Here is a 20,540-nt window from a genome sequence, read left to right on the forward strand (position 1 = left end):
CACATTTTTGCCAAGCTTGCCTAAAGTTTTCAAAATGAGAAGGAGGTACACTTGCGCACGGCTGTCGCGGTCGCACCGCACCCTCACACGGTCGCTCCTGCACGCCGCGGTCGCACCGCACCCTCACACTTTGCTCCTGCACGCCGCAAACCCAACCAAGGGAACGCATCCTCACTGACACGTGTTGTCGCATGTGAACAAACCAAACTCAGCCATCCTATCGCTGACACATAATTTTCGTTCATAGAGTGTGTTTATCCAACCGGAGTATCCGTACGGCCCGTGCGGTGGTCTGTTGGGGAAGAAGAAGAGGTGAGGAAGAAGGAAAGAAGGGTTAGGAGACGTAGGATATTCATCCAACCGCCTGAAATGGTAGACTCAGGCGACTTGCATAACAAATAGTATGCTTTTACACAGCAAAAGATCCATAATAATAAAAACAACAACATAAAGAAAAACTATCACTGCTCGCGGAAAGAGACGGCCTCGTCGTCTTTGGCTGCCGGCGCGAACCAGCCGTCGCTGTCGACGTGTGTCTCCGCACCGTGGTTGTCCTCGGCCTCCAGCTACTCGTTCAAGCGGAGCGTCCGGGCGCTCTGCACGGACGAGAGCACAGCCCGGTTCAAGTCGAGGACGTCCGGTTCCGCCTGCAGGAGGGCCTCGATGGCAGCGGCATCCGCGCGCTCCGCGTCGAGTCGAGCCTCCGCCGCCCGGTTCAAGTCCAGGACTTCCGGTTCCGCCTGCAGGAGGGCGTCGATGAGAGCGGCATCCGCGCGCTCCGCATCGAGTTGAGCCTCTGCCGCCCGGTTCAAGTCTAGGACTTCCGGTTCCGCCCGCAGGAGGGCGTCGATGAGAGCGTCATCCGCGCCCTCTGCATCGAGTCAAGCCTCTGCCGCCCAGTTCATGTCCAGGACGTCCGGTTCCGCCTGCAGGAGGGCCTCGATGGCAGCGGCATCCGTGCGCTCCGCCTCAAGTTGAGCCTCCGCCGCCCGGTTCACATCCACGACATCCGGTTCCGCCTGTAGGAGAGCCTCGATGGCAGCGGCATGTGCGCACTCCACGTCGAGTTGAGCCTCTGCCTCCCGGTCCTCCTTTAGTATCGCCATGTTGAACCACTGGTCCGCCTGCACCATGGGGGACTCGAACGCCGGCACAAAGTCGACGTCCATCATCGCATACCCATCGGGGGCCTTCTGCGCGGCGACCTCCGCGGTGAACATTGGATCAGCTTCCTCCTCCTTGTAGCTTGGCTCTAGAGAACTCGGGGATTGGCCCGCCGCAAAGCGAGCTTGGGAATGGAGGTCTGTGGCACCGACCGCCGCCGCGATTTCTGCGTGGCGCTCCAGCGTCAGCATCTTGTAGTAAGTGATATTGCGGCTCACCATGGCTTTCCGGCGAACTAGGGGACGCTTGATGCGGGCTAGGGGATCGAAAGGTGGGGGAATGGGCTAGAGATTTGGTGTGGTTTTAGGGTAGTGGCTGGCGTAGGCCGAGCAGCGAAGGTTCTGGTGTGAATAGTGGTTCCGGTGACGATCGGTCAATCGGTTTTGACTGTACATCACTCTTGTCGCGTTCACGTTGCAGCCCGGCACGCTGGACCCTCCACGTTGCTCACCGAATGGAACGCGCTTTGTCTTGCGTTTTTGCTCGCTTGTGGGACCGCATTTGAGAGCAAACCGACGTCCCTCCTGCTCCCCCGCCCGCGTCATTTATTTTACCACTACTCCCTCTGTTTTATGCGGAGTAAATAAAAACAGAGGGAGTATACTACGGATGAGGATCCCCTGACGTGGCCAAACCCATTGAGTAACTAACATGCGGGGCGTAGCAAGCATGGGGTCCGCCAGTAAGTGACCGAAGGGGAGGGTAAGGCAGGGATACCTATGTCAGAGGATCCACTTCCACTATACTACTTTGACCAAATGTTAGAGTAATAATATATGACATGCAACTTACACAAATGTTAGAGTAATAATATATGACATGCAACTTACACAAAGCATACAGGGTCTAATGCGTTTTTCGAGGCTAACTTTGACCAAATGTTAGAGTAATAATATATGACATGCAACTTACACAAAGCATATGGTCAATTTCGTATGTGAAAGGAGTTTCCAATGATATAATTTTCACATTATACATCTCATGTACTCCCTCCGTCTAGGTGTGTAAGTCATCTTACGAAAACCAAATAATCCCAAAACACGTAGGCGCGGTGCATTAACTTCTACCTCGTTTCTTGTTTCTTGACATATGAACCAATAAGAGATGAGGGTGTGCATGCTTTTAATGACCTGAGACTATCAAACATGACATGCAGTGGTTAGTTCATTGCATGCAATACTATTAATTAGCAAATAAACATTAATGTCTCTCGTTTTCCCCTCCTCCTTGGTCACGGTGCACAGCCTAAGATGACTTACTCACCTATGTGAAAGGAGTACTATTAATCTTGTCAATAGTCAAATTGGAAACCATCTCGAGTACAAATCTAGGAGTACGTACGAATCTAACAATATTGATTGGGCGTTGTTGAATGTTGATACCTTTTTTATCATAGTAGAGATACTTTGACTACACATAAAACTTATATGTAAGGTAGAAAGGATAGGAGGGAGTATATTGTACGTTCAAAAACGAAACGAACATTGAATACCCTTTATATATGATTTGCGGATGCTATGATCACCGGTTCAAAATTTTGAATCCGCCTTAGGTATCACGTGCCCCCACTCGTTCCCTCTCGATTTCATCTCGGGGTCCGGAGATCTATTGAAAGAGGACTAGGGTGGGTACATGCGAATGATACTCGGCGGAATGTTCAAATGAGGCATGCGGGAGGATGGACTCGACTGGAGGGCGACATGATCGATGGAGAAGAGGGTTGGAGAGGAATGAGAAATAAGCAAACGCCACATGATTACACTTGAACGGCTCAAATAAACAATAAGTTGTCTCGCTTGGCCTACATAGTGAAAGGCCTAATGCGCAACGCGGAGCACTCACGCTCAAATATGGCCGGGAAAACAGGGAAACCGACATGTGGGGCACACCCGTCGGGACGACGTAGCGCAGACTAGTCCAATGGAGGAGCTGGCCCACGACCTCCTCGCCACCGACAACCGTTCATGTGGGTCTTTGGGGCCAACAACGGGGCGCAGCTCCAGCACCGCCTCTGGACACGGCGACCGCGCTGAGCGACACGCTCATATCATTGATAGACACGGTCGGTTTCAGTGTGCCGAGGGTGGCGTTTGTGCTGTGGCACGAGCAACGGTATGTCTGGTTTGTGCCCAAGGTTGCCCCATCAAAGCATTGGGTAGCCAAAATTTTGGTTGAGGTATTGGTTGCCCATGATTTGGCCGACATTGGCAAGAAAAATGAACTAGATTTGGCTAGAGTTCATTGGCATGCCAAAGAAATGGCAACCATCCAAACAAAGACCAATCTTTGGGTCATGACCAAAATTTTGGTAAGGTGCACTTTGGCCACAATCCAAACACAACCCAACACCCGGCTCGTCGCGGATGCACGGGGTGCCGCGACGCATCCGCGGAGTGGTGTAGCGCGGCCAACTGCATCCTCTGGACCTGAGACCATGCCAGGTCGTCTTGCTTTTTCAATGACATGCGGGGATCGCATTTGAGAAAAGGGCATCTCCAACGTTGCCACGACCGCAGCTGACTACCCTGGCACACCAAAGCCCTCGTCCCTCGTGCCGTCGCGCGGTGCGTTCCCAGCCGGCGCCAGCTGCCCGCATTCATGCCGTCCGTTCGTATGTCGTCGAACCAACTCCGGCGACTTAATGACGCACCCGGACGATTGGCCTCACCGGAATGCGCTACTTAAAGCGGCAACGCCCAGCTAGCCTCCACACCATAGCGCATCGTCCTCCTACCTGACACCACATCTGCCATGACCGCAAGTGCGAATGCTCTACGGGAGAGCTTGTCTTCGGGGATGAAGCTTTAGGTCGCCACCCTCGCTCAAGTCGCCTCTCGCGACGCAATAGCGGCGTAGCCGGACGCGGACGCGACCGCACAAGCGGTGGCCATGCTAGCGGCCAACGACGGGAGCACCGTCAGCCACGTGTCCTACTTACCGCCGTCCAACGTCCAACACCGCCGAGGTCGGGGACTCCTCCGAGGATGAGTAGGGCATGGGAGGCGGCAGGGCATGGTGTGCCAACTGGCCGATCCGTATCCCGTGTTCTACTCTTCCTCGCCGGAGACCGCACCTTCACTTCACGGGTCTTGAACCCCGCCCCCATACATAGAGATCGCAGATGGACGACATCGGTCGCCGCCGTAGAATAGGTTAAGGGTCGGGTTTCTTTTATTTTTCTGTCTTATAAAAGTTCGAAATGTAATGAAAATCTGCCGTGTTTGCATTAATCTCGGCCGGTGTATATGAACTTTCACAATAATATACATATTGTAGGAGTACTAGTGCACGGAAGATCAAGATCTTGTGGGAGAAAAGGATGAACGAGGGAAAGCCTTATCTGCAAATGTGGAGAGGAGTGCGGGTAAATTGTCATAGTTTCCTTCCTATCCGTTAGATATAGATCGGACGGCCTATATTGCAGGATGACAGGCACACCATCATCACCAACTCTGCTTTTTATTGAACCGAGACAAATCTAAAAAACCCAACTAAGCCAACCTCCCAGCATATCGCGCGGGAAAAGACCCGGCCGCGCCGTTTTAGTCGGGATTACCGGATTACTAGTAGTAGTATCGATGGATCGCGCGAAGCAACATTTTTTTGAGGGGGCGAAGCACCTAGTTTAAAAGGAAAAAAGGCGGTACACTCACAGCACTCCTGTCGCGGTCGCATTGCACCCCACACACGTTCGGTCCTGCACACGGCTCACGCAAACGGAACGCGCTTCGGCTTGCCTCTTCACTGACACGTGGGACTGCACTTGGAGAAACCGACCATGCGCCAAACTCCCCCCGCCCACCGCGCGAAAATCCTCCCCCCCCCCACACACAAAAATTCCCCCCAAATTCGATTCAACCGCCCTTCGGCCAAATATTCCCCAAACCCCCCTCCCCCCGTCCCCCTCCACTCCATTCGCTCCGCCAAAGCCGCCCTCCCCGCCGCGCCGATACGTCGGCGCCGCGGTTCGTCGAGGGGACGCACGGCGATCCTCTCGCTCCCACAGTACGCTCTCGTAGACTGCCGTCCTCTAGCCGCGCCGCCACCTCTGGCTACGTTCTTGTGGAGGCGCACGGCGGTCAGCGCCGCCACCGCTGGCGACGTTCGTGTGGAGACGCACGGCGGTCAGCTTCTCCCACGGTACGCGCATTCTAGACTGAGGCCCCGTTCATGTCGGTGTAGCGCTGAATGTTAGCTGATAGACGCTGTTAATCTCACTGTTTGCCGAAGTAGTTTACTGTCAATATGCTCTGCTTAAGAAGCTTCCTTGCCCTGTTCTGCACTCAATCTGCTTAGCTGAGATGGCATGCCAAGGCCGATTAGTTGCTAAAATATCCTGCCATATATTTATTGTGACGTAGATTGCCATGGTCTAGTAGCCAATCTGTTAGGTGAAATAGCTCTACACCGTTTTATACTCGATCTTTGTTGCTGCGATGGCCTTCGATAGTTCGATGGCTGTGTGCTCGGGCTCATTGACTGCTGAAACAGCCTGCCATAATTTAGCACTCAAATCTGTTTGCTGAATTAGCTTTACATATATTTCGTTACTTAGATCTGCTCGTCCAAATATCTTGCCATAGCTTTAGACATCGACCTAGGTATTTTTTTCTGGACTTCATAAAAAAGCATATATGTTTTTCCTGTAATATCTAGTAGAAGAACTAATTTGTATGTCTAACAGATGGACAGGACTTGGATAACTTCTGCTCGAAGATTCTCCGCTGCATATGTCGAGGGGGTTGAAAACTTCATGAACTTTATCAGAGCTGAGTACGGTGGTCCGAAATCAGATGTGCTCTGCCCGTGTAGCAGTTGTATGAATTCAGTTACAAGACCCCAGTCAACTGTGCAAAATCATCTACACTTGTATGGGATGTCGGTCACATATACTAGGTGGGTTCATCATGGTGAAGCTGTGAACGTCAATGTTATTGACTACGTGGAAGCAGCAGATCACCATCTTGATCTGCCTGATGCTCAGGTGGAAGAGGAGGAGGAGGTGGTGGTGGCGGAGCCAGTGAGTTTGACCAACATTGAAACAATGCTACGAAATGCTCGTGCATTCCGTGAACTTTCACCTGCAGAAGAAAAACGGTGGGCCCGCATGTTGGAACAATGCAACGTTGCTGTCACCCCAGGAAATAAGCTGTCAGTATTCTCAGCTATGGTCACCTTTCTTCAGGTGAAGACATCTGAGCGGATGACCAACAAATCATTCGATGCGATGTTGGCTGCTTTCCGCAAATCTTTCCCAGATGCGTCTGAGCTGCCACACACCTACAGTAAAATGAAGAATTTCCTTCGTGCAGTTGGAATTGGATATGATATGATCCATGTTTGTAAGAATAATTGTGTTCTGTTCCGGAAGGATTATGCCAACTTAAGTGAATGCCCGAAATGCAAATCATCAAGATGGAAAGATGGCGATGCTGTGAAGAGGGTTCCTCATAATGTTCTGAGACATTTTCCAATTACACCAAGATTGCAGAGGTTGTTTCATGATGCTGAAACAAGAGAGGATGTACTGTGGCATTCTAGGAACCAGGAGTACAGAGATCAGAATGTAATGAGCCATCCATCTCATGGTAGTGAGTGGAAAAGCTTCAATGATAAACACAAAGAGTTTGCTGCTGACCCGAGAAACATTAGACTTGGCTTAGCTTCAGATGGATTTAACCCATTTGGCCACCAGAGCGCCACATATAGCATGTGGCCAGTGCTTGTTATCCCTTACAACATGCCTCCAAATGTCTGCACCAAAGAATCAAACTACATGATGGCCTTGCTCATCCCAGGTCCAAAAAGTCCTGGAAAGGATTTTGATTTGTTCATGGAGCCTCTTGTGGAGGAACTTCAACAGCTATGGAAGGGTGTTCTCACTCGAGACCTATATAGCAGCCCACCAGCTGATTTCTTTCTGCGTGCTGTTGTAATTTGGTGCATCCATGATTATCCGGCTTTGGGCACTATGTCAGGGCGAACGACACATGGTTACAATGCATGTGTTCGCTGTGACAGGAATCCGCTGTCATACGCAATACTTAGCAAGATCTGTTACATTGGACACCGCCGTTTCCTTGCCAAGGACAAGCCGCATCCTAGAAAATACCGAAGACATGTGTTCAATGCAAAGCATGAAAACCGTGATGCGCCAAAGAGGCTCACCGCCGATGAGTTGCAAGTGGAATTAGAGAAGGTCAGGCATATTACACCAGGAAACCATCCTGGTAATGGTAGCGGGAAAAGGAAGCGTGGCACGGTAGAAGAGAGATTATTGTTTACCCGCAGGTCCACTTTGTGGGACTTGGAGTATTGGAAAGATTTGGATCTGCGGCATAATCTTGATGTGATGCACATCGAGAAAAATATATGTGACAGCATTATCGGCACACTTCTTAACATTGAAGGCAAGACGAAAGATACCTTAAAATCTAGGATTGATTTGACACACCTGGGTATCAGAAAGGATTTGCAGGTGCAAGATGAAGGTAAACCACGGGATATGGCACCAGCTGTGTACGTCTTGGACAAGGTAAAAAGAAAAGAATTCTGTGAGGTCCTGTCACGTGTGAGATTCCCACATGGATTTGCTTCCAACCCTGAAAGGAGAGTCAGTGCAGATGGAAACAAGGTACAAGGGTTGAAAACTCATGACTGCCACGTCCTACTTCAAAGGGTTTTACCTGTTATCCTTAGAGGATTGGGCCGCCCTGACTTATACAGAGCAATTGCAGAGTTGGGACAATTCTTCAGGGAACTCTGCAGTAGAAATATCAGGATAGATGCTTTGGAGCGTCTTAGAGACAAGATACCAACTATCCTATGCGACCTTGAGAAGATATATCCTCCAGCCTTCTTTGATGTGATGGTGCATTTGGCTGTTCATCTACCTGATGAGGCACTACTTAGAGGTCCAGTACAGTATGGCTGGATGTACCCTATTGAAAGGCGGCTAGGCACTTTCAAGGGCTATGTTAGGAACAGAGCTAGACCCGAGGGTTCCATTGCAGAGGCCTACATTGCTACAGAAGCGTTGACATTCTGCTCAAAATACATTGAAACAGCTGATCAGCTTAGCAAAGAGGTGGGTGAAGACAATCCCGGGCTCAATGTTTTCGATTATTCTGTTCGAGTTACAGGGAAGAGTCGACAAGAGGACAAACCTAAAGATTTGGACAAAATGGTTTGGTATGTGTTGAATAACTGTCCTGAGATACTACCTTATATCAAGTAAGTGCAGTACTGCAGCTTATACATCGTAATCTACTAAACTTGCAGCACATTCTTATATATTTAGATGTTTGACGCGATCACTATGTTGTGCAGCATGTACAAAGAGGAGTTACTGCCGCAAAATCCAAGAAACATTGACAAACTGGTTATGGCAGGATTTGCGAAATGGTTCAAGAACCATGTAAGCTTTTGAAGTGCACTGTCAGTTTTTTTAATATATTGAGTACATAAGATGATCAGCTTGTCTATTTTCTAACCATAGGTTAAGAAGATGCGGGAGGATGGGCAGGCAGTTGATGATGCCCTTTACTCACTAGCAATGGGTCCTGATACTCGGGTAAGACATTATGAATCTTGCGTTGTTGGAGATGTGCGCTACAACACCCTTGCACGAGACGAAGGCAGGAAGACACAAAACAGTGCCATCATGAGCACGGATACGTATGACAAAGAGACAACTGAAATGTATGCTAACATAACAGACATTGTTCAGTTGCAGTATATCTCCAGTTTCGAGGATCATCGGTGTGTGGTTCTGTTGTGCTGTCGTTGGTATAACCTGTTTTCCAGGATCGCAAAACCCAGAGCTGATGATTATTTCAAATCCATCAATGTCAAGGCGGCGTACCAGACCAACGAGCCTTTTATTTTGGCAAATCAAGCAACACAGATATTTTTCTTGGAAGACACATTTGCACGTAGCGATGACTGGAGAGTATTGCAAAGGTTTGAGCAGAGGAATTCGTTTAATGAAGTTGCACAACAAGATGATGCTTACACTGCTCCTGATGTACAAGATAACACAGATGTTCCTAATATCTTTGAGAACCATCACGTCAATGACGCCGGCGAAAAGATTGCCTGTCGTGCTGTGGACATACAAGAGTTGATCAAGAAGAAGCCAACGTTCGAGGACGTTGAGGACGAAGAAGAAGATGACACCGTGGGGAATTACGATTCATACTGATACACATGGCGAAGATGTTGACGCTGCTGCTGCGGATGATGATTACATTGCTTTTGTCGTATTTGCCTGTCAGAAGACGTTTTTTATCTACTATGTGAAATTGTGTTTGCTATGACAACTGAAACCTGATGAACATGTTGTTTAGTATTTTGCTGTGAGAACATCACTTGTTATGTATGCTGATTTGTGTTTCCGTTAATAGAAATCATTAGATGTTCACAACACTACGCCCAGCCTGCTACACAGGTTTCATTCATTACTAGTTTCAGCAAAGTGCTCATGTCGTAGCCACTGAATACATCACGAGTGCTACATACACTGCAAATAAAGAGACAATCATCCTACAGAGCACATCGATTTTGCCCATTATCTTCACAAGCTCTTTCATCTCCTCATTGTTGTCAAGGCCGTTCAGCAGCTGTTGCTTGGCCATGATCAGAGGAACTGCGTCTTTAACCTTCTGCTCTGCATCTTCCTCTTCTGCCGTTCCTTCAATTACTTGTCCAACACCCCAACCTGCTGGTATTGGGATTCCTCGGCTAACCAAATAATCAGCGTAGTTGCATTCCCCCACATCAGCAACTTCCCAGAAATACAAATCACACGAATCTTCCCTTTTCTGCACGAATCAAATTGGAAGATCATCAACCAAACTATTAAAAAAATCAGCAACTGAAAGCAGCAGAACAACACTTAAACATATTATTACCCCATGATTCGGGCATTTGTAGAAGACTCGGCCAGGGTTGCGGATTGTGGTTGAGACGCGACGGATGACTCTGCGTGATTTGCAGCAGTGGCACCACACCAACGGCAGCGGGTTGCGATGAGCAATCGGCTGCGGTGCGCGTGCCGGCGGGGGTGTGATGAGACCCACAGGCGATGGTACGGGTGGCGACTTGGCGCATATCTGGTTGTTGCCTGCTGAAGAGCAGGTGGACGAGCAGCCAGCGGACATGGTTGCTGCGGCCAGAGCTTCTGATGCTAGGCAGAGTAAGTAGAGAAGAGGAGAAGCGAACGTTGGATATGTCAGTTTCATTACTTGCAGAGTAGCATAGCACCATATATAGTCATAGTCTAGGTTTGGATTCGAACCAGCTACAGGAGCACGTCTTTCTTTTTTCTAAAACTCGGCAACGTCTCTTTACTGGTACACTAGCTTGTTCTGTACGCCTTCCCAAGTCTTTGATTTTCTTTCCCTTTTTTGCGAGGAAGGAAGGAGGACAAAATTGAGAGTTCCTCGGACTCGAACCCAAGACCTCTCGGTTGAAAACCAAGGGTGCTAGTCACTTATGTGGCGAACGTTCCCTGTGAGGAGGACGGCAGACGAACGCATTTTCCTCGCAGTTTTCTTCCTATATATAAAAAAGTATGCTACTTGGTGTCCGCTTAGTCAAAAAACGATTGTGCCAACCTTGACCGTTCGATTGACATTCAACGTCTGTCGCGTTTCTTCAGTCTCTTCTTCCTCGAGCCGCCAAAGCCAAACCAGCGCCGGCGGGACCGCCTGCTCCCGCCTCCCACGGCTGGCTGTGATCTTCCCCGGCTCCTGTTCGTTCCCGTCCGAGGCCTCACCATCGTCCTCCGCGCTCGCCGCGGCGCCGCCCTCCGGTGTTGTCAACATGGTCAACCACCGAGAGGAATAAGGAGATGACTGTACATGGTGAGGATGACAGTAGGGACCCAGCAGCGCGCGCAGTAATTTTGTTTTTTCGGGACGGAGAAGGGTATCAACTGGGTTGTGCGGGACCCGTGGCCCGTCTAGCCCAGGCTTTTATTTCATATGTTTAGCACATGACCAGCCCAGTTTGTTTTTTTCCTTTCTGAAAAATGGCTAGCCAGCTATTTTGTTTTTTGCAGAATAACCAACATAGGCCTACTTGCTTTTCTACGCCCTGCTGGGCCGGAAATCTTTCAAGACGAGGAGGGATGCATTTTGCCCAGAAAATGGGCTATAAGTAATAAGAAATGGGCTATAAGTAATAAGAAATGGGCTATAAGTAATAATAAATGGGCTGTAAAATGAAAAAAATACAGCAAACAGGCAATTAGTTCCCAAATACTGTTTTCTTTCGGATTTTGATATTTTAAATTTCATTGTTTTTGTGCGGGTAAAATTTCATTGAATTTAAATTAAGGTATATTTAGATTTAAAATTAATTTGAATCCGGCTAGAAATTTCGGGCTGTATGCTGTTTGGGACAGATTTGGAGGCTGACTTGTGGGTCTACTAGGTTGACGTGTACTTTGGCTTTGTCAACTTAGTCCACAAACGATTCTAGCAGCAGTGACCGTTGGATGTTAATCCAACGGCCGTGCTGCTTCTTCAATATCTGATCTTCTTGCTCCAGCCGCCCAAACCAGCTCCGGTGGGACTGCCTGCTCCCGCCTCCCGTGGCCGGCTGTGCTGCCGCACAGGCCGCACCGCCCCACCCTACTTCATTGCTGGCCAGGCCATTCCTCTACTCACCCACACCTCCTGTTATTTTCCGGCGACGGCAGCCGGACCAGTAAACCCTCGTACTCCCCACCGCGTGGGCAACCATTGCCGAGTCTTCCCCGGCTCCGTGTCGTTCCCTTCCTAGGCCTCGCCGTCGTCCACCGCCATGGTGCTCTCGGCGCGGCCTGGTCAACATGGTCAACGAACGACATCCATCGGCCGTGGACTGTACGCGCAAAATAATGATTCCTCCACCTGACAGCTGGGACCCACCGGAAGGGCCTCTGTATTTCGCGAAAAAAACGTTCCCCCCGCTGACATGTCGGACCCACCAGCTATATCTTCGCACGCAAGGAAGTGCCTCCTTATTACGCACAAAAAAATGAATACCCACCCTGCTAGATGGGACCCACCATAGTGGGAGGATGACTTGTGGGCCAACTAAGTTGACGGGGACGGAGGGCTTTGTCAACTTAGTCAATATGAACGATTCTAGCTCCAGTGACCGTACGATGTCCATCCAACGGCCATAATGCTTCTTCAACCTCTGGTCTTCTTGCTCCAGCCGCCCAAAGCAGCGCCGGTCGTGCCGCGTGCTCCTGCCTCTCGTGGCCGGCTGTGATGCCGCGGAGGCCTCACCGCCCCCTACTACTCCCACCGCTGGCCCAGGGTATCCCTCTACTCACCCACACCCCCTGTTATTCTGCGGCGACGGCAGCCTCACGCCGCAGCCGAACCAGTGAACCCTCGTACTCCTCTCCGCGCGGGCTACCACTGCTGCGTCTTCCCCGGCTCCGCGTCGTCCCCTTCCTAGGCCTCGCCGTCGTCCAGACCACCGCCCTGGTGCTCTCGGCGCGGCGTGGTCAACGTGGTCAACGACCGACTTCCATCGGAAGAGTACTGTACATGGAGAGGCTGACAGCTGGGTCCAGGCGGCCGCAAGGAAGTGCCTCCTTATTACGCGCAAAATAATTATTCCTCCACCTGACAGCAGGGACCCACCGGACGGGCCACCTTATTTCATAAAAAACGTTTCCGCCCTGACTGCTGGGACCCACCGGATGGGCCAGCGTATTTCGCGAAAAAAACGTTCCCCGCGCTGTCAGCTCGGACCCACCGGAAGTGCCTCCTTATTACGCACAAAAAAATGAATACTCCCCTTGCTAGCTGGGACCCACCATGGTGGGAGGCTGACTTGTGGGCCTACTAAGTTGACTGGGATGGGGGCCTTTGTCAACTTTAGTCAATATGAACGATTCTAGCTCCAGTGACCGTACGATGTCCATCCAACGGCCGTAGTGCTTCTTCAACCTCTGGTCTTCTTGCTCCAGCCGCCCAAAGCAGCGCCGGTCGTGCCGCATGCTCCTGCCTCCCGTGGCCGGCTGTGCTGCCGCGGAGGCCTCACCGCCCCCTACTATTCCCACCGCTAGCCAGGCCCTGCGGAGACGGCAGCCTCACACCGCAGCCGAACCAGTGAACCCTCATACTCCTCTACGCACAGGCTTCCACCGCCGCGTCTTCCCTGGCTCCCCGTCGTCCCCTTCCTAGGCCTCGCCGTCGTCCACCGCCCTGGTGCTCTCGGCGCAGCGTGGTCAACGTGGTCAAGGAATGACTTCCATCGGACGTGGACTGTACGTGGAGAGGCTGACAGCTGGGTCCACGGCCGCAGCAAGGAAGTGCCTCCTTATTACGCGGAAAATAATGATTCCTCCACCTGACAGCTGGGACCCACCGGACAGGCCACTGTATTTCACGAAAAAAACATTTCCCCCTGACCGCTGACCGCTGGGACCCACCAGCGACACCTTCGCACGCAAGGAAGTGCGTCCGGGCAAAAAAAAAGATTCGCCCCCTTGACTGCTGGGACCCACCGGCTACATCTTCGCACGCAAGGAAGTGCGTCCGGGAAAAAAACCAAAATGATTCGCCCTCCTGACTGCTGGGACCCACCAGCTACATCTTCGCACGCAAGGAAGTGCCTAGCAGTCGGGACCCACCTGGTCGAAGCGTACGTAGCGTTATCATTCTGGTCGCGAACGTGTACGTACATATATACTGGTGGATGTAGAGGCGCGCACGTGTCGTAGTAGAGGCGCGCACGTAGCATGTACACGTACGTACAGCGGCGAGGGTGCAAGAAAGAAAATACGGCCACGTACGTACATACAGGCAGGGTCTCTAACGCCTATCCCACATACGTACATGGCTGGGTCGGAACGAAGAAACAATGTCGTCGTCATGTTCATGGGGAGCCAACCGGCTGGGTCGGAATGGAATGCGTGGTCGTGTTCATCGGGAGGGCTTGGATGGAACAGGCGATGGAAACGAGGCCTGACGTACCGCATAACGGAGGAAACGTCCTTGTGTTCGACCGGCCACATTCGAAACGGGGTCCTGTTGATCGGGAGGGGCCTGGCGTACCGCAAAACGGAGGAAACAGACCTCCTACGGTCGAAACGGGGGTCCTGTTGATCGGGAGGGGTGCGGTGTACCGCAAAACGGACGAAACGGACCTCCTACGGTCGAAACGGGGGTCCTGATGATCAGGAGGGGTGTGGCGTACCGCAAAACGGTCGAAACGGGGGTCTTGTTCATCGGGAGGGGTGTGGCATACCGCAAAACGGACGAAACGGACCTCCTACGGTCGAAACGGGGGTCCTGTTCATCGGGAGGGGTGTGGCGTACCGCAAAACGGGACTCCACGGGATACTGTTCATCTCCATCGTCGACCTCCTCCAGCCTCCACGGGCTACCGTCGACCTCCTCCAGCCTCCACGGGCTCCTGTTCATCCAGCCTCCACTACGCGCTACTCCACCGGCTACTGTTCAACCACCCCTCCACGGGCACCCCTCCACCGTCTACTGTTCATCCAGCCCTCCACACCACGGGGTCCTGTTCAACCACCCCTCCACGGCCACCCCTCCACCGTCTACTGTTCATCCAGCCCTCCACACCACGGGTTCCTGTTCATCCAGAGGCAACGCCACCGCTCACTGTTCATCCACCCCCCCCCCCCCCCCGCAACGCTCACTGTTCATCCAGCATCGATCGGCTTCAGTTAGCAGCAGTAGCGAAGGAATCGATCCATCGGGTTCAGTTAACAACCATCGATCGATCGCTCGGGTTCAGTAATGCGTAGCCTACAGTGCAATCGCTCGGGTTCAGTTAGAGCCCAACGCCTCGCTCGGCTTCAGTTAGAGCCAACGCCTCGCACACACGCGCGTACGTACGAGAGAAACGCGCATCGCTCCGCCCCCGACCTCCCACCGTAACCGGCAACTCCCCGAAATTTTCCTCCCCCTCGCTTCTACCACGGTTTTTTCCGTCATGGACGGCCCAAAGAATGTCAAGCAGCTGCGTCTCCGGCCCGCCCAGGATGAAAAGCCCATTTTCTGTCATCATTTTTTGTCATAGAAGTAGGAGCCCACCACATCTATGATGATACCGGGTTTTGTCACAATTATCGTCATAGAAGTGTCATATGTATGACAGAAAAAAAATTCGTTCGGCCCAAAATGTCACGGATGTGTCTTTTTTTTGTAGTGGGAGGTGAAGACTTCCGTTGACGGCGGCGGAGAACAGCGGCGGGAGGTCGCTGGAGATGAGAGGACGATCCGGAGACCCGAGGCGGCAGAGCAGGATACGCGCGGGCGAAGAGGTTTTGAAGAAATTTCCAAAATTTGACCCATTGGTATATATATCCTGACACTGTTGGTGTGACCGAGTGAAACAACTCAGTGGCACCGACATGCAGAATCGCAAGCGGTTAATGCAACTCGGTGTGACCAAAAAGTTCTAATCGGTTGCACCGAGATTGAAAACTAGATCAACTCAGTGAACTCGGTATGACCAAAATGGATGAATCGGTCAGACCGAAATGCACAGAGAGGTTTTGGAAGTTTAAGTCTATGATGAATCGGTGACTCCGAGTGCTCCTCACTCAGAGGGTTCGAATCTTCACATGTTCAAACTTTGTGATGTAGCATGAATAGAGTTTGAGACGAGAAAATCATAGATAGCTAGGGGAAGTTCTTAGGCATTCTTGTCCATCCATTTGGCAAAAGAAGAAAAGCCAAACAATCAAAGCAAAAAATGGATGTCCTCGAATGAGAAAAGTATGCAAACATGCTCACACAATAATATGTCAAATGAATTATGTGGCAAAGCATGCACAATCACTCTAGCATCTATCAAGCAATTGGCAAGACTAGGTCATCTATATATGAGTATATTGACTTAGGAGTCAAATGAGAACATTTGATCATAGGTCATACTCATCATTTAAGCACAAGTGAGGTTACCACTTTTACATAAAGCATTGTTGTGTTCACACCATTAGAGTTGCTTTAGCTCAATTCTTAGAGTAAAGCTCCCCCTAGATGTGATATCCCTCCTAAGAGGGATGAACTAACCTTGGGTTTTATCAATGATGACTTCATGTAGATGTTGAAGATGTGGATGATCATTGTTGATATAGATCATTTGGAGCAATCCATTGGAGTGATTGCACTTTCAATACCTAAATGGGTTAGTCCTACAAGGAACAAACAAGGATATCCATAGACATAGAGTGGAGCACACACATGATGATGTCCATGAAAGCATTAGATTACATTGTCCCTTGTCTTACCAACAAGAGGGTTTGTGACTCCTTGAACTAGTGAAAGATACGGAAGTTGTTTGCACTTGTCCTTGCCAAAATGAATATGAGTGAAGAATGTTGGCGGTGTCACCCTCAAGAACTCTCTAGTTCTTCTTATTCGGGATCCACATCATCTTGATGGGAATACTTGGGGTTGTAGATGTACTTGATGAAGTAGAACTTGATGTAGTCTTGGGAACCCACTTGACCAAGGCCTTTGGAGCATCTTCAAATGCATCAATCTCCTCTTGAAGCATGTCCTTGCCTTTTAGCTTATGGTCTTGTGGTGGAAAATCATCTTGAGCTTGTGTCCCCTTGAAGGAAGTAGGATCATACTTCTCTTGTTGAGGAACAAACTTCGTCTTGGGGTATTGATCTTCTTCCCACTCAACTCCATTGGCATTGAACTTTCGTTCAAAACCAACACCTTGATTCTTCTGGTGCCTTCCTTGCTTGCGTATAATTTCCTCAAATTGCTTACTTCCAGCAAGGCTCTTGTAAACACCTTTCTCTATTATTCCCTTCAATAAGCTATTTTCTTGCTCAGGTGTAACTTGACTAAGAGAATCATTAGTGGAATCAAGAGAACTACTAGAAGCAACAATATTGGATTTAGCATGATTATTGTTACTACTAGAAGAAGAATCTTTCTTGACCTTGTTGCTAGATTTTACTTGTGGCATCATGTAAGTAGACAAGAGTAAACGCTTAGCAATGTAAGAATAACTTTTCTTTCGAAGATCATAATTAATGGCTTTTAAAACCCCATGTTCTTGCTCAAGATTGAGCTTCTTGAAGCGTAGCTTCTCATGAGTTTTAAAAATTTCTCGATGATCTTCTAAAGTAGTTTCATGAGCTCACTTAAGAGTGTTAAGTTCTTTAGTTAGACGCTCAATCTTCTTCTTATCATTGTCATTCGTTTCATCTTGATTAGCATGATTAATGGCATTTTCATCATAGTATTCATCACTAGAGTTGTCAACAAGTAAATCATCATCACCTAGCAAGTCATCTTCATCACTATTGAAATCAACATACTCGGGGTGTGTTACCTTGGGGCCTTTAGCCATGAAGCATCTTCCAATTCCTTCATTTGGTGAATCAAATATGTCATAGGAGTTGGTTGACACAAGTGCTAGATTGGCAACACCTTCATCTTGAGTATATTCAGAGTCGGAGTGATAACTTCTCCCAGAGTGGTGGTCGGAGTCGGAGCCGGATACCCATTCACCAACATGAGCTTGATGTCTTCATTTTGTGTAGCCCATTGATGACTTGTCCTTCCTTTCCGAATCCTTGCTTCTTCGAGAGGTTCTTCGTTCATAGCGATCATCTCTACTCCTTCTCTCTCTTGGAGGTGATTCTTCCCTTTTGCTTCTCCTTTTAGGTGAGTCTTCTCTTCTTTTGTAGGGAGCCATACACTCATTGGAGTAGTGTCTGGGTCTTCCACAATTGTAGCAATTTCGCTCATGACTAGAAGATCTTTTTCATTGTAGGACCTTGACTTGGAACTTCTTTCCTTGCTTCTACTCTTGTAGAATTTGTTGAAGTTCTTCACCATTAAGGTCAATTCTTCATTGAAGGCTTGTTTCTCACTTGATGATGTAGGAGCATCACATGAGGCTTTGTAAGCACCACTAGACTTGTTGTGAAGCTCTTCTTTATCCTTGAGTGACATCTCATGAGCAACAATTCTTCCAATGACTTCGGTTGGTTTGAGATCTTTGTAGTTTGGCATCATTTGGATCAAAGTGCACATGGTATCATATTTTCCATCCAAGGCTCTCAAGATCTTTTTGATGATGAATTTGTTGGTCATCTCTACACTTTCTAAGCCGGCAATCTCATTTATGATGAGAGCAAGCCTAGAGTACATTTCAGCGACACCTTCACCATCCTTCATTTTGAACTTGTCAAGTTGACTTTGAAGCACATCCAACTTAGATTCCTTGACGGAGTCGATACCTTCATGCATATCAATCAAAGTATCCCAAATTTCCTTTGAATTCTCAAGACGGTTGATTTTGTTGAATTCTTCGGGGCACAGTCCGTTGAAGAGGATATCGCAAGCTTGAGCATTGTATTGCAACATCTCCAATTCTTCCGCGGGAGCTTCACGATTCGGTTCTCTCTCATCGAAGAATTCACCTTGCAAACCAATGCACACAATAGCCCAAACGGCGGGGTTATGTCCAAGAATATGCATTTCCATCTTATGTTTCCAACTAGCAAAATTAGTACCATGAAAGTAAGGACCTCTAAGGTGGTAATTTCCCTCGCTAGATGCCATACTCTCCTGGGTTGTGAAACCAAGGCTATGATCACCAAAGCTATGGAAATCAAGGCAAATGGAGACTAAAGCTCTAATACCACTTGTAGGATCGAAAGTATGTCTAGAGGGGGGGGGTGATTAGACTACTTGACCAAATAAAAACATAACCTTTTCCCAATTTTAATTCTTGGCAGATTTTAGCAACTTAGCACAGGTCGAGCAATCACAATACAATTCAAGCAAGCATGCAAAGAGTATACGAGCAGCGGAAAGTAAAGCATGCAACTTGCAAGAAAGTAAATGGGAGGAGTTTGGAGGGAGCAAATGCAATGTTGACACGGAGATTTTTGGCGTGGTTCCGATAGGTGGTGCTATCTTACATCCACGTTGATGGAGACTTCAGCCCACAAAGGGTAACAGTTGCGCGAGTCCACTAAGGGCTCCACCCATGGAGGGTCCACGAAGAAGCAACCTTGTCTATCCCACCATGGCCATCGCCCACGAAGGACTTGCCTCACTTGGGTAGAACTTCACTAAGTAGGCGATCTCCTTACCCTTACAAACTCCTTGGTTCAACTCCACAATCTTGACGGAGGCTCCCAAGTGACACCTAACCAATCTAGGAGACACCACTCTCCAAAAGGTAATAGATGGTGTGTTGATGATGAACTCCTTGCTCTTGTGCTTCAAATTATAGTCTCCCCAACACTGAACTCTCTCTCATATATTTGGCTATGGTGGAAAGATGATTTGAGTGGAAAGCAACTTGGGGAAGGCTAGAGATCAAGATTCTTCTGGTTGAAATGGAATGTCTTGGTCTCAACACATGAGTAGGTGGTTCTCTCTTAGAAAATGAATGGTGGAAGTGTAGGCACGTTCTGATAGCTCTCTCCATGAATGAAGAATGGGTGGAGGGGTATATATAGCCTCCACACGAAATCTAACCGTTACACAGAGATTCCCAAACTCGGTGAAACCGAATGGTAAAACTCTGTCAGACCGATTCAAGTCAAAATATGAACGTTGGGCTTTTCGGTGGGACCGATACAATCAACTCGGTGGGACCGATGCGCTAGGGTCAGGGCATAACGTAATCTCGATGAGACCGATCACATGAACTCGGTGGGACCGATTTCAGTAATAGGCACATAGAGAGTTGGTCAGGAAAACTCAGTGGGACCGATTCACTCATTTCGGTGGGACCGAAACGTTATGAAAAGAAAACAGGTAGTTTGCAATCCCATCTCGGTGAAACCGAAGTGACTAGGGTTTGTGGCAGTGGCTATGTCAAATGAACTCGGTGGCGCCGGATAGATCAGATCGGTGGGGCCGAGTTTGACTTTTAGGTTTAGGACAAATGTGGAAATGAGAAAGTGGTTGAGGGGTTTTGAGCATATCACTAAGCTTTTTGAGCAAGAAAGCCATTAAGCAACACTCTCATCCCCTTTTAATAGTATTGGCTTTTCTATGGACTTAATGTGATCTTGGATCACTTAAATAAAAATGTAGAGTCTTGAGCTTGTTGCCAATATGTGTCCTTAGCATTTTGAGGGCTCCACATCTCTAGTCTATGCCATGCCAATCATTGAACTTTCTGAAATGATCATCTTGAAAGAGCATTAGTTCAATGAGCTATAAGTTGTTAAGAATTACCAAAACCACCCAGGGATTAGTTGCACTTTCAACCGTGCAACTAATCTCCTAGCTCTTAGGGGTATTTCAGACATTTATCTCCATAGCCACAACTCATATAGCTGGTTTGCCAAATGGCCTACAACTTTTTCACAGCAGATTTTGCATGGCTGCTTTTAGAAATCC

This window comes from Triticum aestivum, chromosome 1B, assembly GCF_018294505.1.
Source record: "Triticum aestivum cultivar Chinese Spring chromosome 1B, IWGSC CS RefSeq v2.1, whole genome shotgun sequence".
NCBI lineage: Eukaryota > Viridiplantae > Streptophyta > Magnoliopsida > Poales > Poaceae > Triticum > Triticum aestivum.